This window comes from Haliotis rufescens, unplaced genomic scaffold, assembly GCF_023055435.1.
Source record: "Haliotis rufescens isolate VD_foot unplaced genomic scaffold, xgHalRufe1.0.p SCAF_18, whole genome shotgun sequence".
Taxonomy (NCBI): Eukaryota; Metazoa; Mollusca; class Gastropoda; order Lepetellida; family Haliotidae; genus Haliotis; species Haliotis rufescens.
Genome location: NW_025963868.1, coordinates 17082258 through 17103144, shown reverse-complemented (window position 1 = coordinate 17103144; position 20887 = coordinate 17082258). Strand labels below are relative to the sequence as shown.

General features: G+C 39.8%; 1 long non-coding RNA gene across 1 annotated transcript in view; it reads right to left on the bottom strand.

Moving 5' to 3' along the window:
* Positions 1-7017: 7017 nt before the first annotated feature.
* Positions 7018-20887, bottom strand: part of LOC125381528 — an 88550-nt gene continuing 74680 nt past the window's right edge. The window contains exons 2-3 of the long non-coding RNA XR_007221849.1: positions 8883-8963; positions 7018-8350 (exon numbers count right to left, since the gene is read on the bottom strand). This is a non-coding gene — a long non-coding RNA (uncharacterized LOC125381528). The remainder of the gene's footprint in view (positions 8351-8882; positions 8964-20887) is intronic.

Sequence of the window (20887 nt, the reverse complement as noted above, 5' to 3'; positions counted from 1 at the left end):
GAGTTGTTCATCCATCTTGATCAAATAAACACGACGGATAATATTCAACTAGAAAGTCCTTCAACTCTGCTCAGAAGTGTTCCAGTGAAAAATGAAAAATATAATAGCGGTAGAACGGAATCTTTCTCGTCATTACAATATAAAAAATTAAAGCGTGGTTTTATTTCAGACCTCAAAATTTCTGTATTAGATGTAAAACACCAACCTGTACATATAGGATACTTAAGTGTAACACTCCATATTATAAATAATGGTTGATGCATCAGGCCCTGGAACGCTCAGACAATGTAATACAATTGCACTTTCTGATCTCGGAGACACAGAAGGATTTGATAAACCCGGTTACAATGGTAAGTTATACGCTTTACACTTACACGATAATGTATACAAGCGGAAAGAAGTCACATTCACGGGTAATCTAGAAGATTTAAGCGATGTCGACGTTAGTAGACTAATTAAAAACACTTCGTATAATATTACTCGCAACGACGATAATAAATGGACTATGGTTGAAGCAAACATCGAGTGGCTACTGAATATCGTCATTACCCCACCTTATGTGATGATGGGTAAGGGACATAATTTAACTAAGATAATAAATAGTGGCATCGTACTCGCGGCTTATATCCCGTCAAAACGAAAAAGTGTGTTAGTTACAACCCTGCCAGAAAACCCAGGTCGTATGTTATATAGTCGTCCGGCCTTAAAAAATGTTACTTTAAATTTGATTACTGAATTTGAAGATATTAAAGATAACTTGAGTGCAATACCTAATATTTCCACGCTTATTATTGAAGTCTTGTTTGGAGATGCACTGGAAAATGCCTATGAAATATTACCAGGTCTATCGATTAAATGGCTAAAGAAACACGAGCGTCGACGTTGCAGTATTATTCATATCAGAGCATCACCCGTTGCAACCCTCGAGGGGGTCCAAATTATTAAAAGTGACAGTATTTCTCTTTCTAAGATATTCTTGCCGTATAATATACATTTGATAAGATTGATGTATAGTCTCAAAACATTTAAGCAAGACCAATTAAAGACTATTATATGATCGTAATATACACTATGAGTTTATATCCAGCGCTCGATGAAGCATTTGAAAAGATGGAAACTGTTGATGGATTTCGATTACATCAAATAAGCGACATAAAACATCGAATAGAGCAGGATAGGGAGTTGAGACTTGGATTGTATAAAAAGTATCGCAGAGCCGTGAATGCTCTGGACGGAGTTGACACCGCTCTTGTAGTATCTGGCATGGGACTCGGTGTAGCGGGTATCAGTTTACTATCAACTATAATCGCCGCGCCTATCGTGCTCGGCATGGAAATAACCGCTGGAGTCTCGGGACTGGCAGGAATAGCGATAAAATTCATTTCTCGTAGGTTACAAAAGAAAGCATTAAAACACGAAAGTATTCGGATACTCGCCGAAGCAAAGTTGAACAGCATTGAGGATCAAATTTCGACGGCAATGGTCGATTGTAAGATATCCGATGATGAGTTTCGTTTAGTGCTGTCGGAACTCACCAAATACAACGAAATGAAGCAGGAGATTCGATCAAAATCTCATAAGACCAGTGGTATTAGCGAAGACGAGAAAAAAAAGTTCATAGAACAGGGGAGGCAACAAGCGCGTCAATTATTCCGTGCCAAAACCAAAGAACTGGTTGGAGATTAAAAATAGATTGCTTACTATCGTTTGATCACATTTAGACAAATGCTTACATAAATATATATAATAATGGAGATCGAAAAAGCTATTAAATGGAGAGAATTACCACAAGGTTTTTATTATATCAGTGATGTCAAACCAACCAAATACGGTTATCAATTGTTTCTTATCAATTTACAAAAAGAGTGTAGTTATATAGTCTGGTCTCCTAGTAAAATGAACGAAGAACTTAATAAAAATGTTGAATATCGCTTTATCGATAAAAATAATGAAGAATATTTTTATTACCATTTAGGCTCATCTAAAGCAATGATTGGCCCCAGGTATTGGTGAGCTAGAGCCAATTTAACTTAATCTCATGACTATCGTTAAATCGCATCATCATTTTGGCATAAAAAATGCCACCTATAGTAGCAGTATAGGTATATAAATCCGGCTCCAGTGGAAGTGAGCCAGAACCCCTATTACCTATTAAAATTTATATCATAGACTCCAGGTGGTGGTGAGCTGGAGTCAATTTAACTTAATCTCATGACTATCATTGAATCGCATCATCATTTACGCATAAAAAATTCTCTCTGTAGTAGCAGTATAGGTATATGAATCTGGCTCCAGTGGAAGTGAGCCAGAACCATCATTACCTATAAAAATTTATATCATTGGCTCCAGGTGGTGGTGAGCTAGAGTCAATTTAGCTGAATCTTATGACTATCGTTGAATCGCATAGTCATTTTGGCATAAAAAATTCCCCCTGTAGTGGTGGTATAGGTATATGAATCTGGCTCCAGTGGAAGTGAGCCAGAACCATCATTACCTATACTACTACTGAGGATTTTACAAGTATGTATCACAACCTTTGAAAGCTAACATGTGAATAAACTCAGTTCACTGAAACTTAGATAATTAAGGCACTTGCAGTGACCAGTTAACAAGTAATCAGTGAGATATTATATAAATACTGGGAACGCCAAACAACTTCATTGTAAATAGACAAATGCACCTGTGAATGGTCAAGGTTTTACATACCGAGTGAAACAAAGACGAGGTGCCAGCCTACACTGGAAATGCTGTATGCTGCATGTCCAGCCTGCATCAACACCTCTAGTGATCTATTCGTGATTCCGAGCCTTGCGCATAACCATTGTCATGACCTGGTTGAGTGACTTCCTTCCATCAACGTGAAAGGATTACCCACAGCGAAAGAAAGGATTAAAATCCTAAATCCTATCCAAATGGTATAAGTACTCACAACCAATTTCCTCTAATAGTAAACTGTCACCTTTGGTATCCCCAATAACACTCACCATGGTCATTGGGCAAATGTAAAAATCACAAACCGTAACGAGATTCTGTCTATATGGTCACACCCGGTGATTGTGAAGATCTAAAATTCTATCAACAGTTTGTTTGTTTGCTGTTTAACGCCGCACTCAGCAATATTCCAGCTATATGAAGGCGGTTTGTAAATAATCGAGTCTGGACCAGACAATCCAGTGATTGACATCATGTGCATCGATCCACGCAATTGGGATACGATGACATGCATCAACCAAGTCGGCGAGCCTGACCACCCGATCCCGTTAGTCGCCTCTTACGACAAGCATGGGTTGCAGAAGACCTATTATTACCCACGTGGTGAAGATACAGATGGTAAGATACTAAATCCGTACGTCACACGTGTGTCGTACAAGGTTGACCTTGTTTTATTCGTTTTGATTGGATAACCGTGACCTCTGTCACACCGGGACTACTTTTTTCATTCATAAAAAATCGCGAGACGTCATTCATTTTGCGATTACAAGGCAGAACTGAAGAAATTCATGAGAACGAGAGATATTTACAAACACTTTATTAAACCAAACAAGATAGTCACACGCATCAAATTCAGTTTGCATTCTATATAAGTTATGCATAGAGCTCCTACAGACATATAATCGAGCTAGATCTATAAATCGATTTACAATGTACGACTGCCAATTGAGCGCGTCCCTTGAGCGTGACACACCCGACCATTTTCGCAACTTTCAATTTGATTTAACGTAAAAGGATAAGCGTGGTGAAATGAAGTTTAAACTATCTGGACAGATATCTAGACTTACTTGGGATGATCCGGTTGTGCCATCGGTGTCCCCTTTGAAGCGTATTTTGTGGCGCTGTTTCGGGAGGTGTTGTTCATGAATGAACGAACACGACAGCACGACCAGCTCACTTAAAGTTCACAGTTCCGATACAAATCATTCGAAAACTCTGTGGAAGTGTGCTTGACTTCTGATTTTGTGGCCCAAAACATCCCAAAATGTGAACAGTAACATTCCCTATCTCTAGCGTAAAACGCTGTGAGTGGATCGCGGTTGTCTTTTCTTATTCCGGTGGCGACCTTGCCCTTCGATCGTTCGAAGCTGTCACTGACATGCAAGCAGATTTGAGTTTGTTGATTTTCACGTCTTCGGTATATAGGGTGGTACAGTTAACATGAATGTCTTTGGCGAACAGTCTGATTTCCCTCTTCCAAAATGGTACGGACATGATATAAATTCATCTGATAGATCAAGGAAACCGAACCATTTTGATTGCACAGACGGGACCCCGGCAGTGTGATGCGTGTGACTGTTGGTCCGATATTCAAAGCGCGGCGCTAATGTGACATTTCAAATTTTCTTATCGGTGTCCTGCGTACTAACAACATGGCGCTTGAATTACCATAAGTTGAAGACTTTCTTCCAAAAGGATCTTGAGCGTCGGTGCTGGTTTGTTTGCAAACAGAACAGCAGGCGCATGTTGTTAATGTGTATGCATAAACATGTCAACAATGCCCATATTTGGTCATATATCAATATTCATGCGCAACCAGATTTTGCAACCGGTTTCAGTTTGGTCTGTCAACGAACGAAAGTTGTTATGTATTTACACTTAAATATATATTTAACGTGGGTAATAAATAAAATACCACACTCATTCTCGTTAGATACCATTTTTACGAAACGAGTGGACTTTCTATGGTATCTGACCTCGCTTTCGCTCGGTCAGATACCATAGAAAGTCCACTCGTTTCGTAAAAATGGTCGCTCGGTCAGATACCATAGAAAGTCCACTCGTTTCGTAAAAATGGTATCTAACGAGAATGAGTGTAGTATTCTCTATTTCTACCCCGGATCTTCAGGGCTCGGATCCTATTCAAGCACTATCCACACATTACATCCATTGTGAAAATGGAATAGTTTCATCATACATCATTATCATGTTTTGTGCATGCAGGTCATTGGTTCAATGCATACAATAACAGATAATCAAGTATTAGCTTGGACGTCATTTTAAAAAGGTGCCCTCGCAACGTTGCATTAACAGTTGTTCTGATTTGAGTCCATGGGTGGCCCAGTCGTCTAAGGCTCAGCAATTCACTGTGCAGAGTTAGGTCCATTGAAAACATATGATAGTGAGATCGAATCCCGGTTCGCCACGATTACCTTTCTAGGTTTGCCAGCACCACACCCGTGCTTGTGGGTTTCACCGAGGTGATAAACGTTTGAAACCTGCATTACTATGGGCTTTCAGCCCACGTCTAGCTGGCACGCCGTGATATAACTGGGATACTGTTCAAAACGGCGTTAAACCCAACACACTGACTCACACAAATCCTGACTTCAAATGTGAGGTGTCCTGTGTCAGGATTACATATAAGGTTCAATGTTCAGTGTTTCATGATATATGACTGATATCATGAGCATTGACCCACGCAATTGGGATACCATGTTAGCGAGCCTGACCATCCGATCCCGTTAGTTGCCTCTTACGACAAGCATAGTCGCCTTTTACGGCAAGCATGGGCTGCTGAAGATCTATTCTACCCCGAACCGACCTGATGACATTTTGCTTTGTATATTATTACACATGTATGCTGGCCAGGTTTCCCCACGTACATCAATACATTGATTAGACCATATTGATATCCTATTTGATGCTAATGTACCAGTAAGTTGGTCAAGCCTTGCTTTTAGGAGACTTACATGCTTTCTATTTTAACATAGAATACAAATGTTGTTGATTGGATATATATACCCATTGTTGGATGTATCGTTAATGATTTGGGGATTATGTGATATCTTAAAAATGCAGTAATTGGTGCTCTTATACAACAATTCGTAATTCAACGTTTGCCATGTCCACATCAAATGTCGATTCTCCAAATTTAATTGCTCGATATTTTTATGACAGTTCATTAATCACCAATCACTGTTATAATCCCACGTCACAAACGGGATCAAAGGCATTGCTCCATTCAACATGTATCTTGTAATATACAGCAAACGCCAACACCATTCCCTGATGTATTTAATTAATATGCGTGGGTGTTACACACAGTGTAACCGCTAAAATTAGAACTTGGAAATAAAAGTGACATCCGTGTACATTCTACGAGTGCGACCATATCAAGTGTTCATGAATAACTGTGAAAAGTAGTGATGACATCGGATGTTTGCGAAAAGGTGCGATTTTTCTGCCCCACACATTGCGAACACGTGTAAAGGCAAGTCAACGTCTCACATGGAAATGATGGCCTGAATGTGAGCATGTTAGTAATTGTAAATAAGTCAATAAAAGTTCAAGCAGTGATGATGTCAGTTCACAAATGGGCCTTGTTCTCGGTAGCTATTGAGACCAGTACGTGACTCCAAAACTGATCCGCATCGTCATGATTGAAGAAGGCTTTGGGTCCTAGCTAGCCCAAATGTTCTGTGGCTTTATTGTTTGGCGATTTGGACAGCCACGTGAAAGTGGTAATGTAATGTATTCATAGGCAAGAGTGGAACGTGCAGTCCGGCATTATCTCCTCTGAACATTTCTCTCTTATGGTCAATAATAAGAATCATGTGTAAAACGTGATCCCTGTGACGAAAAGCTGTTATAATTGTCCCGTTTACACAAGATAGGATATCCACAATTATTCTTTTGTACGTGAAGTGATGTGTGGTATATTATGTTGAATTTTGTTTAACGACACAGTCAGCAAAAACTGACAAGCTAGCGACGGAAATTATATTTTATATTATTGTGTAGCAAGCAGAGGCATAGGCAGATCCAGGGTTTCTGATGTCACCACCCATCAATTACCCGTAGACGCATGTTTCCCGAACTGACCAACAAGCAGCACATAGTTAAACTACTTTATTCTGCAATTTTAACATTTTACGTCCTGAATAATGCTGAGCTCTCTCATTCACCCGAGTGACTCAGAATTGGTGATATGTAGTCCCAGGAACTGGCTACCTTTTATGTTTCACTTTTTGTTTCCTAATATTTCTCACTTCCTCTTTTTTCAACTGATGTTTTTGTAACGTTACATAGTCGAATAAAACAGTGGCTGTTGATGTGTCTTTTGTCCTTAAAAGCATAAGTCACTTCGCTAAAATATTCTGATTTGTCCATGTTGTGGTTTCGCTCATTTAGAACGCTGAGTTTTGCTGTACGCGTCAGTGGAAACATTTTCAATAAAACGAAGCTGCAGGAACTACTTTCTTTGTGTTTCAATGAGTTTCCATAGAAGAGAACATATGTCATTTCTTGCCAAATATTGAATGAATGGAGCACGTTTGATCATTTATGTCAGGTCAGTTGATGAGAAAACATTATTTGAACAGAAACACCCTGATACATCCCTTCTCAGGCGGTGCGTCACACGTTTCACGTGAATATTTCACCCTGGTTACAACTTAATCGCGGTGTGAAGATATGTGTGATCATAGAGAGTTGTTTTTAAACAAATGCATTGTCAACTGACAGCGAGAGCACTGTATTTTTTGTAGCCTAATTTTCGAATTTGCTAGGTTTTATATTTTATCATTTTACTGACATTTGGGTTCTCCTACGTTCTGTACCGCTTCAAACAATCCTCCGCATGAACCTACATGTAACACGCTGGGATATAACTTACATGAAGGAGAGGTGATACAACTTTGGAATGGTCAGCAGTCCGAACATGACCATAAAGGGATCGAGCCTACAGGAACACACAGGAACATTGGAAAGTTTATGTTCCTCAAATGAGCTCAAATGCATTTCTGAAGAAAATTCTGACTGATTTGTTTTGTACTGCAGAAATTTCTGGAAGAATCTTTTTTATACCTCCAGAAATTTCTGCCAGACATTTATTATTTACCACTTTGTATTATGTACTTTAAAATATCGCTCAGCAGTAATTTTTGTAGTAAACAACACGTTGGTGTTGAAACATTAGGCTCTGTAGTCAATCAATATATTTTGCAGTAAGAGAAAATCATTTGGCCTGATAGACTAGGGAATCATATCAAGATTTTCAACAAATCATTTCATACTCTCATGGCTTCAAATGCCCGATTAGCTACAATGAAAACCAAATGGTGGATTTTTCATAATTTTATTATACATGGTTTGATACAGAAAAATGGCGTGACACTATAGTTCATGAAAGTCAGCCTCACAAGTATGATATTGAAACCACCTAGTCCCACAGTAGTTGTAAGTGTGGCATCACGTTCGAGTGATTAGAGGACGGTGCACAATCATTCGGGGCACAACTGCGAGTTTTCCAGGTGGTACCCGGTGCAAGTAATGCCCATCACAGTGGCTTTTTGTCAAGTACCAACTACTCGTCCTCCACAGCTCGTTCAAGTCTTGGTGGATCAAGTGATTCATACTGAATGAAAAAGAAAGACAACGTTACAAGTAAGCATTTACAAATTGGTGACATGTAGAATTAGTATTGTCGTAACATTGATTTTCAGCCATCAGCGCGTATTGTTTCTCATAATTAATGCTATCTGTCTCTGCTAATCAATTTGAATGGCACTGACAGCATCAAAGCAATGCATTTCATACTTCATCTCGCCATGGATGTTGATCAAACAACCGCGACCATAATTTTAAAGGTTTAAATTGTTACAATATTCCCAGGTGTATGGGATCCATTTCTACCTTATGGCACTAAGCTTACATATTTACAACAGTAATGCTATTCTACAACTACCAACAGATGCAAGGACAAACATGTAAAACATATATGAATAAATATATTAAATTACATGCAACACAGAACTAGTCCCTACATAATTTTTCTTGAATAGCGAAAACTTTACCACAACAAACGTGTATCATGACCCATTTTAACGTCCATCTACTCAAGTGACAGATGATCTCATCAATACATGTTTTAGATTCATCACGGATACCTCATGTTGCCAAATGCAGTAGAAATTAGTCCTGTGCCTCAAGCTGTCAATGTAAGCACTCTTGGTTTGATAACTTCACCTCTGTAATGGGAAAACAGACAAACTGACTTAATTGTAGTAAAAGCCAAACATAACATAAGCTCAATGCATCACAACCTAAAAACAGTTCTGCACCAACATTACTAAGAAAGTTGTTGGCACTTCCAGTTAAATGACGTCATTTCCCGTTTGGAAAGAAGACAACTTCAAAAGAGAAAGTGTTATTCCACAAGCTGCCATAAACAGAAAGTTATAAGCACTTTTGGTGTAATGACCTTGACCTCAATTTAAGAGAATCACATGTTTGATTATTTTTAGTTGAAAACATAGGTGTAAGCTCTTACAAACATGTTATACACACACATTATTTCCTCAGTACAGAAAGAGCAGAAGTACATTAAGTGAGGTGAAATTGGGTTTAACGTCGCGTCCAAGATTATTGCACTTATATAGCGACGTGCATGCACGTGTATGTGTGTGTGTGGCTGCTTGTACTAGTCCAGACTGATGCCGATTTATAGTGCTAGCTCACTGAGATACCATGCCGCAGTTTAACATGAATACCCCACTCAGACACAGTATACTGACTCCGAGCCGACCAGTCCTTGTTTTAGCCCCTTAATGCCGAGCGCCAGACAGGGTAACAACAAGTACAATCTTTTAACGTCTTTTTGTATGACGCGGCCCGGGATCGAACCCTGGACCTTCCGCTCTCCGGGCGGACGCTCTACCACAAGACCACGGAGGCGGTCAGAAGTACATTAAGACAGACCAATCCAGTGACCTTAATCTTCATAGAAGGTCACTCAAAACCTCATCAATTCAAAGCGCCACCCTCAGGACGTCGTCCATCCACAACTGGTGATGAGGACTGGTTGTAAAATCATAATTGCTGAACTAGTGACGTGCCAACCAATCGATCTTAGGAATTAATTGGTTTGTGTCATTTTAATGTTTTTCAGTGCTATGTCCAGAGAATCTAGAATACACTTAACAAAAACAAACAAACAAACAAACAAACATGAATGCTGACCTTCGACGTGAAAACATTTTGGGGATTATTATGGGAAATTGCATTTGATTGCCTAGTCATTTAGACCTTATAGTAGGTCTTCGTCATTTCAATTAATTGTAACTACATTGAACGATTTTTATTATTGAGAACACGTGACCTTGACATTATCAATATCAACTGCAATATTTTCAAGGGTTAACCAGTATATAAAACCCAATATGAAGTCTCATGGTGGAATTCTATGTCACAACGAAAATATGGTTCATGCTTTTCATTGAAAATAGGTCACTGTGACCTAACACATATCTGCAGAAATAGACACTGAAGTGAAAGGCACTGTTCTGTCTCCAGGGTGTCCTCGTGACAGTGACACTGAATATCTTCTGACAATCATTTCCTCAAGAGGTCTCGAATAATTTCGTGACAGTGAATTATCACTGAATATCTTCTTAGCAATCAATGCTTCGAGATTAACATTCTTGGAACTTTCATACCTCTTCATGACAGCGAAGTGTCATTGAAAATATTCTTCGTAATCAACGCCTCAAAACGGCCGATTGGAATTCTTCTGTCTCCACGGTGTCATCGTGAAAGTGAAGTTATGCAAAATATATTCTTGGCAATGAATGCCTCGATTTCTCCTCATGGAAATCTTCTGCCACCTGGGTGTCTTCATGACAGTGAAGTGTCATTTAATTTTTTTTAGTAATCAATGCCTGGAAATGGCCTCTTAGAACTCTTCTGCATCCAAGATGTCTTCGTGACAGGAAGTGCCATTTTAAAATTATTGGTAATCAATGCATCAAGATGTCCTCATGGATCTCTTCTGGCTCCAGGGTGTCTTCGTGACGAAGAAGTATCATAGAATATATCCTCAGCAACGTGACGTCACATGCAGAGGATCGTCAGATTGTCTTACATCACCTCCGTAACCGATTTTTGACGGCTACATCAACCAGAAATGAACTGTTTAGGGGTAGACTGAGTGCGCAAACTGTTCGAAACCGTCTGAGAACTGTTCACCTTCAAGCACGACGGTCATACTGCGGGCCGATTCTGACTCAATTACACAGACGTCAACGTCAATTGTGGGCATAGCGACACTTACAATGGACTCAGAGGAATAGGAATCAAGTCGTCTTCAGTGATGAATCCCGATTTAATCTTTGATTTGCTGATGGTAAAATGAGGGTGTGGAGGCGCCGTCATGAACGTTACGCCTAGCGTTGTGTACAGGAAGTTGACAGATTTCGAGGCGGAAGTGTCATGGTGTGGGGTGCTTTCTGTGGCAATGCACGTTCCAGGCTTCTTGTCATCAGTGGCAACCTCAACGCTGCTGCTTACCGTGACCAGATACTGGCACCAGAACTTCTGCCTGTTTTGCAGCACATGCACTCGGTTTGATCTTCCAACACGACAAAGCCAGACCCCACACAGCAATTTGGACAAGGAATTTCCTTCCGAATGCGGGAGTCAACGTCATGGACTGGCCGTCAAGGTCTCCCGACCTCAATCCCATCGAACACGTCTGGGATGCTCTTGGCAGAAGTCTGCGCACTCTCCAGAACCAACCACAGAATTAGCAAGATCTTGGCACCATTTTGCAGCAACAATGGCGTCGTCTTTCCAATCATGTGTTCCCAAGTATCAAAAGGTCCATGCGGAGGCGTTGTGTGGCAGTTGTCAACGCACATGGTGGCCATACACGCTACCGAACTTGTGTGCCATCAGATTCTCGTGCTTGGGACTTATGATTTAAACTGTTGATGTTATTACGGAATACCGTAGGTGCTTGGAACAAATCATGGTTACCACCGTTAATTCAAATCCTTCTTTGGACATTAATGATTAAAAACTACCTTCTCTGATACATTTGTCGGGTTTATATCATATATGGGATTACTTTTAAATATGTGAAATTTTTTTATTTGACTCAGTATATTCTTGGCAATCAATGCCTCTAAATGTCCTGATCAAATTCCTCTGCTTCTAGGGTGTCTTCGTGACAGTGAAATGTCACTGAATATATTCTTAGCAATGAATGCCTCGTAATATCCTCTTCAAATTCTTCTGTCTCAAGGGTGTCTTCCTGACAGTGAAGTGCCACTCAATATAATCTTGGCAATCAATGCCTCGAGAGAACTCTTCTGCATCCATGGTGTCTTCTTGACAGTGAGGTGTCACTGAACGTATTCTTAGCAATCAATGCCTCGAAATATCCTCATGAAATTCTTCTGTCTCAAAGGTGTCTCCGTATCCTTGAAGTGTCTTTAAATGTATTTTTAGCAAGCAATGAATTGAAATGTCCTTTGAGAAACCTTATGCCTCGAAGCTGTCTTTGTGAACAGTGAAGTGCCACTTAATCCACTTTTTCCATTTAATGTCTCGAGATGTCCTTATGGAATTCTTCTGTTTAATAAGTGTCTTCGTTAAATTGAAATGTCAAACAATACATTCTTGGCAATCCATGCCTCGAGATTTCCTTTCAGAACTCTTCTGCACCCAGGGTGTCTTCGTGACAGTGAAATATCACTGAATATATTCTTAGCAATCAATTCCTCAAAATATCCTCTTACAACTCTTCAGCCTGAAGGTTTCTTTGTGACATTGAAGTGTCACTGAATGTATCTTCAGCAATCAATGTCTCGAAATGTCCTCATCGAATTCTTCTGTCTCAAGGGTGTCTCCGTAACAGTGAAGTGTCTTTGAATGTATTTTTAGCAACCAATGAATTGAAATGTCCTTTAAGAAACCTTATGCGTCCATGCTGTCTTTATGACAGTGAAGTGCCACTAAATTTAATCTTGGCAATCAATGCCTCGAGATGTCTTCAAGGAATTCGTCTGCCTCCAGGGTGTCTTCGTGCCTGTGATGTGTCACTGAATATCTTCTTGGCATTCATTGCCTCAAGATGCTTCATGTCACTGTTTTCCCTCAAGGGTGTCTTCGTGCCAGAGAAGTGCCACTTAATAATTCTTGGCAATCAATGCCTCGAAATGTGCACTTTGATCTCTTCTGCCTCCATTGTGCCTTCGTGACAGTCAATTTCCACTGAATATCTTATTAGCAGCATCACTGCATTCATAAGTCTTCTTGACCCCCTTTTGCCTCCAGTGTGTGACCGTCGTTATCCAATGGTCGGGCATGCTTCAGGCGGATACAAAGAGGCTGACACTGCCTCTGACAACCAAACAATCCCCGATTTTGAACCTAAATCTAAATAATTTGGAAGTGTCTTTCTATAAAACAATGCGCCTACGTGCAGGTTGTTAGTGCGGGTTAGTGCAGGTTAGTGGAGTGTTAAGTCTCTGAACCTAACGTGCCTCAGAAGCATACCGGACCCTTAGATCGAGGTCTCCAGAGGTCTTATTTGGGTACCAGTGACCATGGGAGTTGGGAAACCTGGTCCTGGAGAGTCTCCTGGTGATACCTTTTGCCTAAAGGATGCCTTATGGCAGACATATTCTTAAAGGGGTCTTCTTGGTTATTTTCTGCCCCCAGAAGTCTTGTTGGCACTCTATTGCTTCCTGTGTTTCTTTGTGACAGTCAATTGCCACTGAACAGCTTCTTGGCAAACCATGCCTCCAGAAGTCTCCTTGCAACTCGTCTATGTCTCTTCTGTGATTTGTTACAGACTATCCTCTTGGACCTCAATGTTTCCAGAAGAAATCAAGGCACCTTTCAGCCTCAATGGTGTCGTTGTGAAGTGCCACTGAATATCTTCTTGACAATCATTGGTTCAAGAGTTCTTGGATGTCTTCTTTACAGTGAATTGTCACCGAATATCTTCAAGGAAATAATTGCTTCATGAACTGCAGGACGTCGTCGTGAAAGTACATTTTCACTGAAAATCCTTTTGGCAATCATAACTCATAGATTACTTATTGGCCCTGTCCTGCCTCCAGGGTGTCTTCGTGACAGTGAAGTGTCACTGAATATCTTTTCAGCAATCAATGCCTCGAAATGTCCTCTTAGCACACTTCTGCCTTCAGTTTGTCTTCGTGAAAGAGAATTACCACTGAATTTCTTCTTAGCAATCAATGCATCGACATGTCCTCTTGAAACGTTTCTACTTCCAGGGTGTCTTCGTGACAGTGAAGTGTCATTGAATTTATTCTTAGCAATCAATGCCTCGAAATGTCCTCTTAAACCTCTTCTGCATCCAAGGAGTCTTCGTGACAGAGAAGTGCCACTTGAATTTATTCTTAGCATTCAATGCCTCGAAATGGCTTATAAGATCTCTTCTTTGGTGTCTTCATGACAGAGAAGTCACTTGGTATATTCTTGGCAATCAATGCCTCGAAATGTCTTCTTGGATCTCTTGTGCCTCCAGAGCGTCTACGTGTCAGTGAAAGGTCACTGACTATCTTCTTAGCAATCAATGCCTCGACATGTTCTCCACTGCCTGTAAAGTGTCTTCGTGACAGTGAGGTGTCATTGAATATATTCTTAACAATCATTGCCTCGAAATGACCTATTAGATCTCTTCTGCTGTCTCTTCATGACAGAGAAGTGCCACTTAATAAATTCTTTGCAATCATTGCTTCGAAATGTCCTCTTTGATCTCTTCTGGGCATTCTTCCTCCCAGTGAGGTGTCACTGAATATCTTCTCAGCAGTCAATGCCTCGAAATGTTCTCTTAGAAATCTGCCTTCAGGATGTCTTCGTTACAGTCCTGATGGAACTCTTCTGCCTCTAGGGTGTCTTCGTGACAGTGAAATGTCATTGAATATATTCTTAGCAATCAATGCCTCGAAATGTCCTCTCAAAAATCTTCTGCCTCCAGGGCGTCTTCGTGGCAGAGAAGTGTCAATTGGTATACTCTTGGCAATAAATGCTTCAAAATGTGCTCTTAGAATTCTTCAGTCTCCAGGTTGTCTTCGTGACTGTGAAGTGCCACTCAAAATATTTTTGACAAATTAAAAACTTCACATTTTTAAAAGTAATCCCATATATGATATACAACGGACAAATGTATCAGAGAAGGTAGTTTTTAATCATTAATGTCCAAAGAAGGATTTGAATTAACGGTGGTAACCATAATTTGTTCCAAGCACCTACAGTATTCCGTAATAACATCAACAGTTTAAATCATAAGTCCCAAGCACGAGCATCTGCTGGCACACAAGTTCAGTAGCGTGTATGGCCACCATCTGCGTTGACAACTGCCACACAATGCCTCCGCATGGACCTTTTGATGCTTGTGAACACATGATCGGGAAGACGACGCCATTGTTGCTGCAAAATGGTGCCAAGATCTTGCTAATTCTGTGGTTGGTTCTGGAGAGTGCGCAGACTTCTGCCAAGAGCATCCCAGACGTGTTCGATGGGATTGAGGTCGGGAGACCTTGGCGGCCAGTCCATGACGTTGACTCCCGCATTCGGAAGGAAATTCCTTGTCCAAATTGCTGTGTGGGGTCTGGCATTGTCGTGTTGGAAGATCAAACCGGGTGCATGTGCTGCCATAAAAGGCAGAAGTTCTGGTGCCAGTACCTGGTCGCGGTAAGCAGCAGCGTTGAGGTTGCCACGGATGACAAGAAGCCTGGAACGTGCATTGCCACAGAAAGCACCCCACACCATGACACTTCCGCCTCGAAATCTGTCAACTTCCTGTACACAACACTGGGCGTAACGTTCATGACGGCGCCTCCACACCCTCGTTCTACCATCAGCAAATCAAAGATTAAATCGGGATTCATCACTGAAGACGACTTGATTCCTATTCCTCTGAGTCCATTGTAAGTGTCGCTATGCCCACAGTTGACGTTGTCGTCTGTGTAATTGAGACAGAATCGGCCCGCTGTATGGCCGTCGTGCTTGAAGGTGAACAGTTCTCAGACGGTTTCGAACAGTTTGCGCACTCAGTCTACCCCTAAACAGTTCATTTCTGGTTGATGTAGCCGTCAAAAATCGGTTACGGAGGTGATGTAAGACCATCTATCGATCCTCTGCATGTGACATCACACGTGGTCGGCCTGGCCGAGGGTGATCAGCGGTGGTACCCGTTTGCTGTAGACGCGTCTGTAAATCATAAACAGTCCGTCGACTACAACCCATCGTCCTTGTGACTTCAGCTACGGACGTTCCTGTCTGCAACATGCCGATGGCACGTTCACGTTTCACATTGAAAGGCGTGGCATGACAAATGGCCGTAAAGACTTTTGTTTTCTTGTGTTTTTCTTTTTTGTTGTTAATGACTGCTAACAAGTATGGCTGAAAACACGTGCGGTATTATGGCCACGTGACGAGTTGCAGGTGAAAAACCACTTTTACCACTATAGTGCTGTGCACATGATTTTGATCGATTCACCTGCACAAAATGTGTGTTATCTGAAGACAATACTTGGACATTACTGTTTAAATACACAATAAGGGCCCACAATGATAACTTGTCAAAAAGTTAAAGTTTTAGGATTGTGAAGTTGTTAATTTGGTTCAATATATTTACGTATTTCTTTGAAACTAATGCTTACTTATTCTGGGTATGCAATCAACAAAACCTATGGGTACAAAATCACTACATTTCAACCGGATTTCATGGGAGTAATGGGATAGTAAAAAGGAGATATATCGCCTGTAGGTTTCCTTTTCACATTTTAAAAAAAGAATCGTTTTTTTTCCATGTTTGTGCTACCTTTTACTTGAGAGCTTCAACATGGATTCTTTCCAAATCTAAGAAACACATTCTATTCTAATAAAAAAGGTGCAGTCCAAATGTTGATTTTGATATGTGTATTTTATGAAACAATATTATTATCCCCCGCCGCGCGAAAGCGCGAAGCGGGGGATATAGTATTCACGACCGTCCGTACGTCCCACCTGTTTGTTGCCGCGATATCTCAAGAACTAAACACTGGATTGTCTTCATATTTGGAACTATGGTGTATATACAGACTCCGCAGACACCAGTCGGTTTTGGTGACCTTGATCCCATTTTCAAGGTCACAGCAGACAAATCTGCTTTTAGAGTTGGAAAACGGTGTTGCCGCGATATCTCAAGAACTAAACACTGGATTGTCTTCATATTTGGAACTATGGTGTATATACAGACTCCGCAGACACCAGTCGGTTTTGGTGACCTTGATCCCATTTTCAAGGTCACAGCAGACAAATCTGCTTTTAGAGTTGGAAAACGGTGTTGCCGCGATATCTCAAGAACTAAACACTGGATTGTCTTCATATTTGGAACTATGGTGTATATACAGACTCCGCAGACACCAGTCGGTTTTGGTGACCTTGATCCCATTTTGAAGGTCACAGCAGGCAAATCTGCTTTTGGAGTTGGAAAACGGTGTTGCCGCGATATCTCAAGAACTAAACACTGGATTGTCTTCATATTTGGAACTATGGTGTATATACAGACACCGCAGACACCAGTCGGTTTTGGTGACCTTGACCCCATTTTCAAGGTCACAGCAGGCAAATCTGCTTTTGGAGTTAGAAAACGGTGTTGCCGCGATATCTCAAGAACTAATCGCTGGATTGTCTTCATATTTGGAACTATAGTGTATATACAGACACCGCATACACCTGTCAGATTTGGTGACCTTGACCCCATTTTCAAGGTCACAGCAGGCAAATCTGCTTTTGGAGTTGGAAAACGGTGTTGCCGCGATATCTCAAGAACTAAACACTGGATTGTCTTCATATTTGGAACTATGGTGTATATACAGACACCGCAGACACCAGTCGGTTTTGGTGACCTTGACCCCATTTTCAAGGTCACAGCAGGCAAATCTGCTTTTGGAGTTAGAAAACGGTGTTGCCGCGATATCTCAAGAACTAATCGCTGGATTGTCTTCATATTTGGAACTATAGTGTATATACAGACACCGCATACACCTGTCAGATTTGGTGACCTTGACCCCATTTTCAAGGTCACAGCAGGCAAATCTGTTTTTGGAGTTGGAAAACGGTGTTGCCACAATATCTCAAGAACTAATCGCTGGATTGTCTTCATATTTGGTACTATGGTGTACAGGCGGGGGATATTTCGTCACTCTGTGACAAATACTTGTTTTCTTACAAGTTGTGAATGTGTTTTTTTTAATTCAACATTGTGCGACCTTTAAAGTGAGAAGTGCCACATGGGTTCTCTTCAAATTTAAGGAACACTTTTTTATATTCATTGGAGAGATGCAGTGCGAAGGTTGATTTTGATATGTTCATTTTATGTAACAATATCAATTTTTTTCATCTTTGGAACACAGAATGTATTTTTTATTTTCTGTTTGTGCTACCTTTTACTTGAGAGCTGCTAAATGGATTCTTTCCAAGTGTGAGAAACTCTTTCTATACTAATAGAAGAGGTGCGGTCCAAATGTTAATTTTGATATGTGTATTTTATGAAACAATATGATTTTTTGAATGTTTTGAACACAGAATTTTTGTTTTGATGCTATGTTTGTGCTACCTTTTACTTGAGAACTGCTGCATGGATTCTTTCCAAATGTGAGAAACACTTTCTATACTAATAGAAGAGGTGCAGTGCAAATGTTGATTTTCATATATGTATTTTATTAAACAGTATGATTTTTTGTATATTTTGTCCATGTCACCTTCCCAGTTTTAGCAGTTTTGAACAGTTTAATGACTTGGACGGGTGGAGGTAGCACTGCTGAGATTTTTTTCAGAAATCAAATTATTATTTGGGGGAAGGCAACATTTTGTATGTCAAAATATGTCCCTTACCTTGTAATTTTATAATATTTGTGTCATTGTTTTATTCAGTTACCAAGGCAAAAGCAGTGACCATGGAAAAGGTTGAAGATCATCCCTGTGATAAGTTCGTCTGATTCCTCATTTGAGGACTGAAAAGGCTCCTCAACCACTCAGCCCAAGTTCTGACTTGTCATTTAACAAATAAATAATGGTCACCTAAACCAGAATTCTACTGTCATTTTGTTGCTGTCATCATATTTTTTAATGGATCAAGGCAATCAATCATAGGACATCCGATGCATGGACTATTTTGCCTGTCTCAGTGTTGCTCTCAATACTGAATGTATTGGGTAAGGCCAAGGAAAATTAAATGTTTCAATTTGTGCCGGGCTTATTGTCTGATGGTTTTTAATTTGCAAACTCGTGGGGAAATAATATATCTTTTAATAGTGTTGAAACATTTGTGAACAATTTGCGCATAGTCTTGAAAGTTGTTTTGGAAAGTAAATATTATATCACGAAATTATGCATGTAATTATAACCATTTTGAATTTTGTCTTGGCCGTATTTGAAACTATGTATACCGAGGTACCCTGCCAGAAGACAGCACATTTAATTGACATGCTCTTTCATGGATAGAGTTCAGAGTGAATTCAGCTTGCAGAATTTACTGCTTGATACCTGATATTTTAACCAGATTGGTACAAACATTTCAAGCTGCCTGGGAGGTATTGAGTAATAAAACAGGCGTAATCTAACGTTGGACCAACGATGTCTATCAACGTTGGGCCAACGTTGTTTTGACGGACGGCACAACGTCTGACATCTTTCTGGGATGTGTCATGTGCCCTGTGATCTGTGTCGTGTAATATTTTTTGTGATATCTGATGTGATTAATTGCATATTTGTGATGTGTGATGTGCCATGTACCATATGTGTCATGTATCCTGTGATCTGTGTCATGTAATGTTTTCGTTTGTGATACGTGATATGATTATTTGTATATGCGTGATTTGCCATGTGACATGTGTCATGTATCCTGTCATATGTCTCATGGAATTTTTTTTTTTTTTTTTATATGTGTGATGTGTGATGTGTGTGTACCCAAATGTGTTATGTATCCAGTAATCTGTGTCATGTAATGTTTATGTTTGTGATATGCGATGTGATTGATTTTAAATGTGCCATGTACCATATGTGTCCAGTGATCTGTGTCATGTAACGTATTTTCGTGATATGTGATTCATTGTACATTTATGATGTGCCATGTGCCATATGTATCATGTACCCTTTGATCTGTGTCATGTAATTTTTTTTATGCGATATGTGATGTGATTAAGTGTTCATGTATGATGTTCCCTGCAATAATATATACAAACATCTTTTATAATAAAAATTTAGATGTTTCCTTTTTTAATGATATCCCAAATCTAAAAGGGCGGTTGATAAAGCCATACAAAGGATACACGTCTGTCCGTCCTTCCAAAGACATTTTGTGTGTGAGTGCAGTGAAAAGGTTCATTTTGATATGTGTATTTTATGAAACAATATGATTATTTACTTGTTTTGAACTTAGAATGTGTTTTTTTAATTCAACATTGTGCGACCTTTAACTTGAGATATTAATTGGAGAGATGCAGTGCAAAGGTTGATTTTGATGTATTTATTTTATGAAAGAATATGATTTTGTACATGTTTTGAACTTAGAATGTGTTTTTTAATTCAAAATTGTGCTACCTTTAACCGGAGAACTGCTACATGGATTCTTTCCAAATTTGAGGAACACTTTCTATACAAATAGGAGAGGTGAAGAGCAAAGCTTGATTTTCATAAGTGTATTTTTTATGAAACAATATGAATTGGTACATGTTTTGAACTTAGAATGTTTTATTTTAATTCATCATTGTGCGACCTTTAAGTTGAGATATTAATTGGAGAGATGTCGGGCAAACGTTGATTTTGGTGTGTTTTATTTATGAAACAATATGATTTTGTAGATGTTTTGAACTTAGGATGTGTTTTTCTATTCAACATTGTTCGACCTTTAACTTGATATATTAATTGGAGAGATGCCGTGCAAAGGTTGATTTTGATATGTTTATTTTATGAAACGATATGAAATTTTCACATGTTTTGAATACAGAATGTTGTTTTAAATTCTATGTTTGTGCTACCTTTTACTTGAGAGCTCCTGTATGGATTCTTTCCAATTCGAGGAACACTTTCCATACAAATGGGAGTGGTGCATTGCAAATGTTGATTTTGATATGTATATTTTATGAAACAATAT